The sequence below is a fragment of the Hypanus sabinus genome, chromosome 4, assembly GCF_030144855.1.
Source record: "Hypanus sabinus isolate sHypSab1 chromosome 4, sHypSab1.hap1, whole genome shotgun sequence".
In the NCBI taxonomy this organism is placed as follows: Eukaryota; Metazoa; Chordata; class Chondrichthyes; order Myliobatiformes; family Dasyatidae; genus Hypanus; species Hypanus sabinus.
The window spans coordinates 42394300-42406930 of record NC_082709.1 but is presented as its reverse complement, the minus strand read 5'-3'; the positions used below and the strand labels follow the sequence as shown (position 1 = coordinate 42406930).

The 12631-nt window shown below is 40.3% G+C and overlaps 1 long non-coding RNA gene across 1 annotated transcript; it reads right to left on the bottom strand.

Annotated features, from left to right (window-relative positions):
* Positions 1 to 3165: 3165 nt before the first annotated feature.
* Positions 3166 to 9003, bottom strand: LOC132392237 (uncharacterized). The gene is made up of 3 exons (XR_009511455.1): positions 8967 to 9003; positions 4920 to 4979; positions 3166 to 3490 (listed from the first exon to the last, which is right to left on the bottom strand). It is a non-coding gene; the product is annotated as an uncharacterized LOC132392237 (long non-coding RNA).
* Positions 9004 to 12631: the final 3628 nt, after the last annotated feature.

Sequence of the window (12631 nt, the reverse complement as noted above, 5' to 3'; positions counted from 1 at the left end):
CTGTTGTCACCCTAATCAGACTCTTCACTATGCACTATTATTACCAATTCAAGTATTATCTGTAAACATTAATCATGTCATCTATATTTTCATCCAAGTTGTTAATACATATGACAAACAACAAGGGGCCCAGCTCTGATCCCTATAGCACAATGCGTGCCTCAGATCTCCAAACCTAGAAATAACTGATCACTACCATGCTTTGAATCCTATCACCAAGCTTATTTTGTATCTAGTTACGTAGGTCAGACTGGATCTCATATGATCTAGCCTTCCAGAGCAACCTACTGTGTGGGACCTTGTCAGCTGCCTTTGTGATGTCGACCAGCTACCATCCTGCACTCAATTCTGTTGGTCATCATGAAGTTCAGACACCTGTAAGGAAATAAGGAAGCCTGTTCAGTTCCTCAGGATTTGATGTGCTGCTGAAGAGTAGGAGATGTCTCTGCTACTTTGCTCCATTGTTGCAGCAGTTATAATATTTTGCTGCAGTATTTTTAAGTTGATGAGATTGAAGTATTTTATTAACACTCTTCACTCAAAGCTGAGAAGGTCCTGATTTCAAAATATAACAAAGCAGACTCAAATATGCTATAGAAGTTAAATTTTAGAAGTGGAATTCAACGGTGTGTGTTCAGCATCGTGACCAAGGAAGAATTTCTCTCCCATTATGGATTAACTGCGGAGGTTCTCCCTGGATTACTAATGCCCGATTTATGACCAATCCATGCATAAGAATGAATATTTGGAACAATTGGCAGCTGGCTTGAGCCAATGCAGAACTAGGAGCACTGAGAAGACTCACTTGCTCACTCATTGTATCAGTGAGGCTGGCTGGTTGGTGTCTGCTCTTCCTGAACCACCTCTCTCGCCCATCACAGCTGTTCCTGAGATGCTGTCCCTTTGTTCCTACTTATGAACAATCTGGGTTACAAGCAGTTCTCAGGAACAGAATCCTGTTGTATCCTGGACTGCCTGTATACATATTCCTTCTGCTTTGCTCAACAATGCGGGCAGTTTCTCAATATTGGAGGTAATTGATTCCATTGTTGTTCAAATAAGAGTCCCATCCAGACTCAGAGTAAACATTTCTGCATACTCCTCAAAAGCTCAATCAAATAAGCACTAGGTACTTTAAATGCACATTTAGATTCTGAAGGGTACGTTGTGAAAGAAACCACACGGATGTTAATTTGATTTACAAACGTATTTCAAGAAGAATTAGAGTTGTTCAGTCTCAAGAGATTTTAGCTTAAAATTATGTCTTCACAGTTTTGAACAGTGCACTGGTTTCCCGAGTACATTTTCAGTCTGCAAAGCATTTCACCTGCCTAGTTTAGTGATTACCACTGCTAGACTATCACTACTACAGAGCTTATTGTGAATGATATCACTTTGCTATTTGTTTTACTATGAAACCATTATAAGGCATTCTTAAAAGAAAATAGTGTTTTTTTATGTTGTTTTGCTTTTTCTCTGTTGAAAGAGAGCGAGAAATGGCTGGATCACTTGTGGTTGATGATATATTAAATTTTGCCAGCAAGCTATTCCAATATTTAATTTATTCCTGTTTAGCAATTTATAATGTTGCATCTGCTTTTGTTCACATTTTTCTTTCTTTTGTAGGTTGTAAGTGATATAATATTATTTAGCTTAGGAAGTAGGCTTCTTAATCTTGCAGTCGAGCATGCAATAGGGTACAATATATATTTCAAGCATTTTTATCTTTTGCTGAATCTGCAGTGATAAGTGGCTATGGGTGATACAAACATGCTTACCTAGCTGTGAAAAAAGGCCTCCTGCAGGAATTAAGTATGTCATATTAATTTTACTGAGTGGCCTTATACTCAGGATTATTTTTTGGATCCAAATTTAATAAGCTATCATGCTTGTGTGAAGAGATAAGAGACAATTTGTTGTGTCAAGTTCATGTGAATTATGGTTTGATAGCACTAAAGAAACTGACAAATGTGTTCACCATTTGTGTTTCCAGCAGCTTTTATTCCTCTCTGAGCTCTCAGCAAACATGGAAGTAAGTTAGTCAGTAATGTCTGAGGTAATTTCTTCAGTCACCACGGCTTTGTGCAGTGGTGCATTACTTCACATACCCTGATAATATTAGCGATATAGTAGGTATTCTCAATAGATGCTAACTTCTTTTACAATCCAAAATACAGTTTATACACCAACATTATTTTTTCTAAAGTAGCTTGTGTGATTTCAGCATTTTAGGGTTTAGGTGCATGTAACTGTGGAGTTGACTGATCAGGATCCTCTCAGAACAATAGACAGCAAAAAATTGTGACTAGCAACCAGCAATTAAAATGGCTAATGCTTTGCTGGTGTGCATTGCTGAAGGATTGAACACAAGAATCAAGGTGTTTAAATGTAACCTGATAGGGCCCAGTCAAGCACCCAATGGGTACAACCATCAGAGTATTGTGAACAATGCTTCCCCACATAAGGAAGTGACAGCTGCTGTGTACCATACGTTTGTCAGGTTTATTATGCTTCGTAACTCCAAAAACACAAAATTAATTGCAAGGAAAGGACGGGAGCCCAGGAGAACGGGTCTTAGTTTTGTTTTTACTTTAAGAGCGATAATGTATGCCATTCACATACTTTTACATACAACCTGTAATTAAATTTTTAAATGAACAAGAATGCTTAATCAAACAACATATTTACAATATTATTCAAATATTACTGAAATATTAAACACACAACACTTGTCCCTGATTTGCTATAAACTCCAACTCAATATAGAATGCAGCTCAACTGATATACCCGGTATACTATATAATACAACTACCACAGAAACGTCCACAGCACTGTAAATTTTAGGTTGTCCCATGCCGATTTATTTACTTATTTTAGTTTATTTACCAATACAGCATGGAATAGGCCCTTCCAGCCCTTTGAGCATGCCACCTTAGCAACCCCACAATCCCGATTAACCCTAATTTAATCACAAGACTTTTACAATGACCAACTAACAAACCCTGTACATCTTTGAGCTGTAGGAGGAAGCCAGAGCACCTGGCGAGAACCCAATGATTCCACAGGGAGACTCCATACAGAACAGTGCTGGAACTGAACTCTGGAACGCCCCGACCTGCAATAGCTTTGCACTAGCTGCTACATTACCATGGTGCCCTCGTTTCGTTGCTGTGGAGGATTTCTTAGTCTTGTGGGATAATATCTTCCCTGACTGGAGGTTGGGGGGGGGTTGGATCACTCTGCTTGGCAGGTGAGACTTGTGGCTGTGAAACAATCTCAGGTTCTGGGGCCTCATCTGTGGTGGTTGTAGGAGTTGACTTTGTGACAGCAGGAAGTGGCCCTGACAGCACCGGACACCTTCCTTCACCTCTCTCCAAGAAGCTCCAACGGCATTTTCATAATTAGTTTTCCTCTTGGTCTTGTAATTGTGCCCTCCAAGAAACCGAGTCCATTTCTGCATTTGTGCTGCTATTGTTAGTGGACCCTCCTTCTGTGGATCGAAAGTGAACACCAGTGGTTGTTGATCAATAATGAAGTAATGGAGGTAAATTCACTCCCATACGGGTACCAGTTGAAACATTTTACATACCATACCAGACTTAAAACCTCTCTGTGGACCTGTGTTGGGTTTTTTCTCCATAGTGGAAAGGGAACGTGATGCAAAGGTAATGGGGCATTCACTTCTGTCACTCATAACATGTGACATAACTGCACCTATACCACAAGCAAGCTTCACTGGCCTATGTGGATCATAATGCCTGAGTACAGTGTCTAATGTAATCTTTTCCTTTACCTTTTTGAAAGCCCCCTCACATTGCTTTGTCTATTGCCATGTTTTTCCGATCTGTAGTAATGAGTTCAAAGGATGGAGCACAGTAGCCAAGTTTGGCAGGAACCTATTATAGTAATTAACAAATCCTAAAATGTACCACATCTATGAAATATCCTTTGGCTTGGAGCATCCACCACTGCTTGAATTTTTGCTGCGCTCTTATGAAATTCTTGTGAGTCAATGGTGTGAACGCAGTAAGTGATGCTTTGTTTAAAGAATTCACACTTGCTGTGTTGTGCTCTGAGACCATAATATTCCAATTTTTTTTAACACTGTCTTGAAATTTTGGAGATATTCCTGCTCATCCTGACCTGTAACAATGCTGTTATCCAGGTAACACTGAGTGCCTGAGCAGCCTTTCAGCACCTGGTCCACAGCTTTTTGCCAGGCACAGATGCTACTCCAAAAATAAGCCTACTGTAGAGATAAAGCCCTTTGTGAGTGTTCATGTGAGAAACTATTTGGACTCTTCTTCCATCTCCATCTGTCGTCCACTTTGCCGAGATGTTTCCCTCCAGAAAGGTTTGCAAAGATATCCTCCATCTTGTGCAGAGGATATTGATCTACTTATAGTAATGGGTTGACGGTGACCTTCAAATCTCTACAGATCCTGACAAACCCATTCTTCTTGGCTACTAGGACCACTGGCATTGCCCATGGGCTCCACTCTACCTTGGTAAGAATTCCCTCAGCCTCCATGTGATCTAGCTTACTGGCTACTTTATCACAGATAGTATAAGGAACCTGATGGGCTTTGTAAAACCTGGGCATGACATTTTCATTTAACATTTGATATGTTTGAGCTTTCCAATATCATCCTTGAACACTGCTGTGGCATCATTTCTTAATTTTCTTTCAAATGACTCTATTGTTTGAGATGAGGCTTGTAAATGGATGATGGCCATCTAATCATGTTGTAATTGTCTCAGCCACTCATGTCCCCGATGCCCAAGAAGAGTGAGGTAACCTGTCTAAATGATTACTACCCAGTGGTAATTACATCCACAGTGATGAAGTGTTTTGAGAGACTGGTGTCGAAGCATATCAGCTTCTGAATGGTGACTTGGATCTGCTGCGATTCGCCTACCTTAGCAGCAGGTCTACAGCAGATGCTATCTTGTTGTCTCTTCACACAAATCTGCAGCATCTGGAAAGCAAAGATGCATACATCAGGATGCTCTTTATCGATTACAGTTCAGCATTTAACACCATTATTCCCTCAAAACTAATCAGTAAACTCCAAGACCTGGGCCTCAAAACCCCCTTGTGCAATTGGATCCTGGATTTCATCACTTGTAGACCCCAGTCAGTTTGGATTGGCAAAAACATCTCCACAATCTCCATCAGCGCAGGAACACTACAGGGATGTGTACTTAGCCCCATGCTCTACTCCCTTTATGCCTATGATTATGAACAGCTCCAACACCATATACAAGGTTGCTGATGTCACCATTCTTGTGGGCTATATTAAAGGGGGTGACAAATCAGCATACAGGAGGGAGACTGACTACTTGGCTGAGTGGTGTAATAGCAACAATCTCTGATTAAGTTTCAATAAGACCAAGGAACTGATTGTAGACCTCAGGGGAGGGATACCAGAGGTCCATAAGCCAGTAATAATCAGAGGATCAGAGGTGGAGAAGGTATGTAACTTCAAATTTCTGGCTGTCACTATCTCAGAGGACTTGTCCTGGACCCATCATATAAATATTGTTGCGAAGAAAACATGACAATGCCTCACATGAGGCTGCTTAACAAGATAAAATCCTATGGTGTTGCAGGAAAAGTACTGGTATAGATAGAAAAATGGCTGACAAGCAGGAGGCAGTGAGTGGGACTAAGAGGGTATTTTTTCTGGTTGGCTGACAGTGATTATTGTTGTTCCTCAGGGGACAGTATTGGACCGCTACTTTTCATATTGTTTGTCAATGATTTAGATAGTGGAATTGATGGCTTTGTGGCAAAGATTGTGGATGATACAAATACAGGTGGAGGGGTAGGTAGTGCTGAGGAAGCAATGTGTTTGCAGCAGGACTTCGACAAATTGAAAAAATGAGCAAAGAAGCGGCAGATGGAATAGAGCGTTTGGTAAAAGGAAGAATAGTGCAGACTATCCTCTAAATGGGGAGAAAACTCAAACATCAGAGGTGCATCCTACTCATGCAAGGCTCCCAGGAAGTTCATTCACAGGTTGAGTCTGTGGTAAAGAAGGCAAATGGCATTTATTTCAAGGGAAATAGAATATAAAAACAAGGAGATAATACTGAAGCATCATAAGACAGTGGTCAGGCCTCACTTGGAGCTTTCTCAACAGTTTTTGGCCCTTTATCTCAGAAAGAATATATTGCCATTGGAGGCAATTCTGGAAATGAAGGGGTTAACATATGAGGAGTTTTGGGCAGCTTTGGGCCTGTACTCACTGGAATTTAGAAGAGTGCTTGGGGATCTCATGGAAACCTATTGAATGTTGAAAGGTCTAGATAAGGTGGATATGGAGAGGATGTTTCCTCTGGTGGGGGTACCCAGAACAAAAGTACACAGCCTCCAGATGATCTTCCAAAACAGAAGCAAGGAGGATTTTTTTTTTAGTCAAAGTGTGTTGAATCTGTGGAATGCTCTGCCACAGACTGCAGTTGAGGCCAAGTCCGTGGGTATATTTAGAGTGGAAGTTGATAGATTCCTGATTGGTTGGGGCACCAAGGGATACAGTGACAGGGTAGGTGCATGAGGTTGAATGGGATCCAAGATCAGCCATGATGAAATAGTGGAGCAGACTTGGTGGGCTGAATGGCCTAATTCTGCTCCTTTGTCTTGTGGTCTTATTTCCCCAGGAAAATCCTACAAAAGGTACTGGATTTGGCCCAGTACATCACAGCTTAAACCCTCCCAACCATTGAGCACATCTACATGAAATGTTGCTGTAGAAAGCAGCATCCATCATCAAAGATCCTCAGCACCCAGACTGTGCTCTTTTCTTGCTGCTGCTATCTGGTAGAAGGGACATGTACCTCAGGACTCACAGCAACAGGTTCAGAACTGTTACTACCCTCAACCATCAGGCTCTTGAACAGAAGAGAATAATTGCACTCATTTGAGGACTCTATTATATGGTTCCAAGGTTGTCAAGCCGAGGAATGGTAGTGGGGACAAGCTCCCTCTACCTAAAAGTGCTTCTCATGGCATGTGCCTCAAATAGCCTCTGACAAACAAGTCCAACTCCTGGCCTTCCATGTGGCTTAGCCTCTAAGCCAGGCAGAACTGTTCCTACTGACAGGAGAAGGGGCAAAGGTGGGTCCTGGTGCCTTAAATCAGTGCTCCGGGTAGATGGAGCTCGTCAGCCTGGGAAGGCAGTCCATCTAAGGGAGGGAAAGCTCTGATTCCAAACCTCCGCTGCCTTGCAGTCTGACGTTGCCTTCAACCTCGCTCTGGCAACTCCTGCTATGTCACTGGTGCCAAGCTGTATCAGCCCTTGCCCTTCCCCTGGACAACATTGGTGGCATAGAGAGGGGAGACTTGCTGCTTGGGCAACTGCCGGTCTTCCATCCAACCTTGCCCAGGCTTGTGCCCTGGAGATTGAAGCAAGATTTTCCAGGTTCAGCTCCATGGTCTCGCAAGACTAATGGATCTCAGCATATGTTACTATTTCATGCTTGTTATTTATTGCTGTTTATTTATATCTGCATTTGCACAGTTTATTTACAGTCTTCAGGTCCTGATGATTGCAGTTTACAGTTAGACTTGCTAAGTATGCCTGCAGATAAAGAATCTCTGGGTTGTATATGGTGACATGTATGTACTCTGATAATAAATTTTACTTTGAACTTTGTTGGCTCTCATGTTTTTACCACATACAAATCCAATATGTCTTGTGGGTTTCTGAATTTCGCTGTTATGAATATCGTTCCCACAGGAGGTACTTTTCCTCCAGTATAAGTTATTGGATATCTGCAGGCTTCAGCACAGTATCTTTGAAATGCTGTTCAAACTCATTTTGTGGCCAAGCCCGAATCTCATTCCAATATTATTAACTTGCTGTTCATTTCTGGTGCTTGCTATATTGCTTGTTTCATGTTAGTTTTCTAATTGTACATCTCAAGGCAACACAGTCCCATATCACTCTCATCTATTCAATATACGTATACTGTAATTGATTTACTTAATTATTTACTATCTATTTATTTACTTATTTATTTTTCTCTCTTCTATATTATGTATTGCATTGAACTGCTGCTGCTAAGTTAACAAATTTCATGTCATATAGCGATTATAATTGATTCTGATCATTACTAGATTTTTCATTAACAGTATGCAAATTAGTGCTCTTTTTGAAACTGCAACTTGACTTTCTATCTTTTTCTCTTCTCTATGCAGTCCATTTATTTTTGTCTGCACAAAATGTTCTTTGTATGTGCCCTAATTTGCTACACATTCTGCCCTTAAATCTGCAGTATTCTGTTGTATATGAACCCCTGCCACAACAATAGCACAATCTGTTCAGCCATGCTTGTTTCAGTTTAGAAGTTGCAATTTTGTTCATGCTCACTTTCATTCCTAAATGCAACACAATTGCACCTCTGGCTGCTGTTTCCATTGATACAACAACTGTAATTGTTCTTTTAAATGTGAGTTGTGCTTCAGTTAGTCTCGATTTTTGAATGCTTGCTTGTAAGATTCCACAAACTAAGTGATCTCTCAGTGCACCATGAAGCCCATCACAGAACTGACAATGCTCCAATTTCTTCATTTCAGCCACATAGGTTAAAATAGACTCCACTTCCTTTTCATTCTGCTTATGAAACCTAAAGCATTCTGCAATCAACAATGGATTTAGTTCTTAATGTTTCTGCATTACTTTCACGTTATCAGCAAAGCTAATTTCTGCTGGTTTGGTGAGAGTAGTCAAACTTCTAAGCAAACGTTGTGCTTCCCCCCCCCCTCCCCCCTCCCCCATGCACTCAAGAAGAACTAATACTTATTTCTCTTTGGCTGTTCCACTTGTTTTAAAATACTGCTCAATTCACTCGGTAGACATATCCCAGTTAGCCCTCCTGTAATCAAATGCATTTATCTTTCCAATGTAGCCAGCTGTTCCTGCATTTTTTAATTATCACTTTTTTAATATCACAGTACTCACTGTTTATGAACCTTTTTTTGTTTTTTTAAAACTCAAGTGTCCCTTCCCTTCTGAAGAATGCATGCTGCGATTTGAAGTAAGTTGAACATCTTGCTGTGTTTTTTTTAAACTCGTTGTGCTTTAACAGATAGGTAGACATCTTGGGTTAATATAAAACTTTCTTGTTGCCACTGTTATGTTGTGTGACTCCAAAAACATAAAACTAATTACAAGGAAAAGACAGGAGTCCAGGTGACGCATAAGATATGGTGGCACGATGATGTATGTCGTTCATGCAGTTTTACATATAACCCAAAATGAATTGAATTATTTAAACATGCATGCTCGATTAAATGATATATTTTAAGTATTACTCAACTGTTATTGAAATATTAAACACCCAACATGGTTGATTCATGGAACATTTGATGTCTTAATTAAGCTTCTCCTTAAAAAGGAACTAATATTCACTGTCCAAATTTAACATTTAAAACAAATGATACATTTTTTCATGTTAACCTATATCAGAATTCGTAGAGAAGGTTAGCTAATATAATGTTAAATTAGTTAAACTTGGCCCTGTACGCTCCACCTTATAACCTTTTGTACCCCACTATGGTGTTGGAAGTCTCAAGTGGTTATGGGCCTAATAGGAAAACAGTACCTGAACGAGCTGTGCAGACAGTAATGCATCTCCTAACACAGAGTGAAGAATGTAAATCAAACACAATGAGAAAATGGGAGTTTCAAAGGGAGCACTCTCCTCTCATATAAGATTCCTTCTTTTTCTGCTCTTTACCTTTTCCACCTATCATCTCCCAGCTCCACCTTCCTCCCCCACCCACCTACCTTCCTTCCTTCTCACCTGGTTTCACCTTCTTGTTTGTACTCCTTCCCTTTCCCCACCTTCTTATTCTGGCTTCTTTCCTCCTCCTTTCTAATCCAAAATAGAGTCTCGACCTGAAACATTGACTTTCCATAGATGCTGCCTGACCTGCTGAGTTCCTCCAGCATTTTGTATGAGTTACTCTGGGTTTACAGCATCTGCAGAATCTCTTGTGTCGGCAATTACTTTTAAATCTTACCTTTTCTGTTCATGGTTCAGTTTCCTAATTCAGTCTTTCTGTTCTTTAGATCTCTTCCTATACGTCTGATACTTGACTTAGAGTCTTTCTGCAAAGTTTAAATGTATAAGACTCCACACTTGATTTTCTGTGCCCAAGAGCCTGGCTGAAGTAATTAATACTTAATCATGTCATTAAAAGGCTGTAGTATCAAGAGTTTAGGTGATGAGCTCAACGAGAAAACTAGATTAATTCCCCCCCCCCAAATGTTCCCTAATGAAGGGTTAGCTAAGGAGAAATAATGTAGTTGCATCACTCGCAGCAGAGCTGTACAATTAATGAATACGTATTCACACCAAAGCCATGCATTTGTACTTCTTCAAATATTGTTATACCATTTCCTTGTCAGTAACTGTATCATTAATTTTGCTGTTGTATTGAGTGCAGAAATTGCCAGGATGTGTAACGTTTCATGTCCTGGTTGGAAAGAATTTAATATGATGCATGCAAAGAAAATCCTACAATAAGCAAGATTTATCTCTGCACTAAAACACTGAGCTTCAGTTAAACCTGGTATTTATTTATTTACTCCATTATATCAGTTCCACTGGAAAGATAGCTTAGTATTAAGCCAGAAATAAAAACAAAATATGGTCTTTAGCAAGAACACATGCAAATGCAGGTCATCGAATGTAAAATGGCATCCAAGAATATAATGAGAGCATTATTTAGGAAAAGCTAAACTAGACAAAATTGGACACAGGCCACTATAAGGGATGTCAGACTAGATAGACTAAGCTTGGAACATTAGAATAAAGAAAAAAATATAATTAGAAGTAGGCCTTTCAGCCCTTAGTGGGTATTCTGATCTTCAGAATTTATGGCTAGTACAAAGTAGTTTAACTTCAGCACCACCTTCCTGCATTAAACTTGCAACACTGCACTAATCAAAGGTTTCAAAGGTACATTTAATGTCAGAGAAATGTATAAAGTATACACCCTGAAATGCTTTTTCTTTGCAACCATCTACGAAAACAGAGGAATGCCCCAAAGAATGGATGACAGTTAAATGTTAGAACCCCTAAGTGCCCCCCAGCTCCATTCCTTCCTGCATGTAAGCAGCAGCAAGCAACGATCCTCCCTACCCCCACTGGTGAAAATAAACATCGGCACCTGTCACCGAGCACTCAAGCGTGCAGCAAAAGCAACAGCAAAGACACAGATTTGCAATGCTCCAAAGACTACACGTTCACCCGGTATCTGACATACCACAGGTTCTCTCTCTTTCCTAATAAGGGAGAAAGAGGTGTCTCCATTTCACAGTGAGAGAGGAGACATAACAAGCAACTCGCTGGTTTACAATGTTAAAAGTCCATTGTGTTGCTTTCTCCGAGCTCGGTGTCCAAAGATCTCAGGTCTCTGGGCACACAGCCAAAGATCTTTTGACTCCCATGACACACCAGTCTGTTGGGACACTGACCTTCGATCTGCCTGTCTCCAGAGGCCCGAGATCCTAGGCCTCTAGAGGCAACTCTTAGGCTGCCCCCCCCGGCATGTTGGATAATGGCCAGTCATGAATCCCCGATAGCAGGCCCCATTCCCGCAAAGAACCGAAGTCAGTGTGTAACTCTGACTTCAAAAGATCCCTGAAGTGGAAAGGTAGAGATATTAAAGATGGAAACAGAGCCGTTTCTGAAGATGCAAACAAAGAAGTTGCTGTTTAGAGCCATCCTGACTAGGCTCCGAAGAATAATGATGAGCTGAGAATAATGGAAGGATGTGAAACATTCCCAACAACTAAGGCACAATTGGCTTTACTCACTTCAAAATATCATTGCCTGTCCGCTTGAAGTTTTGATTGACCTCAACACCGGCATTGTGAATAGCGATTGATCTTGCAGGTAAGGAGTTCAAACATACACAATTTAGAAAAATCTATATCGGCAACCAATAGTACAATTCTGTATAAAAAATAGCAGTTTTTGGTTCAGACTTCAGAACAGTGTGGGTGACAGGGACCAGGCTGATCTCCTTGTGCACAAGTAAAATAAAAAGAAAGCTTGAGTCATAAGAGTGCGTGTGCTCTTGTTCCAGTTATTTTAGTTATTTTATTTTATCTTATTATTGGTGATGACAAAGGTTCTTTATGATGGACGCTGCCTGCCTGTGGAACCACCTATGCTGGAGGCTGCTCCTCAATGGTGGAGAGGCTTATGTCAATCTGATTTGTAGCATCAGACTATACCACAATAACACTGTGTTTAGTTTAACAGCAAGATCGTCAAAACGTAATCAAGTCATGTAATTAATCTTAAATTTCTCTTTAAAATTAATGAATTACTTTGTTCAACGATGGCCAGCAGTGATATTGCTGGGCTGGTTATTTCTATTCTGGTTGCAAAATTAATCGTTGATATACCAAATGAGATGATGTATCTAAAGCAATAAGGGTATCAATGATTTGTAATTGCTCTTCTGATAAGTCAAGGATCGCTGATGAATTGAATACTTTCCAAAGCTCACAATATTTAGCAGCAAAAATGCATTTTAAAAATATACAGGGCAGTTAGGAAAGTTTTAATCTCAGAGGGTGGTGGTTTTTTTTCACTCTGTTTTACTGAC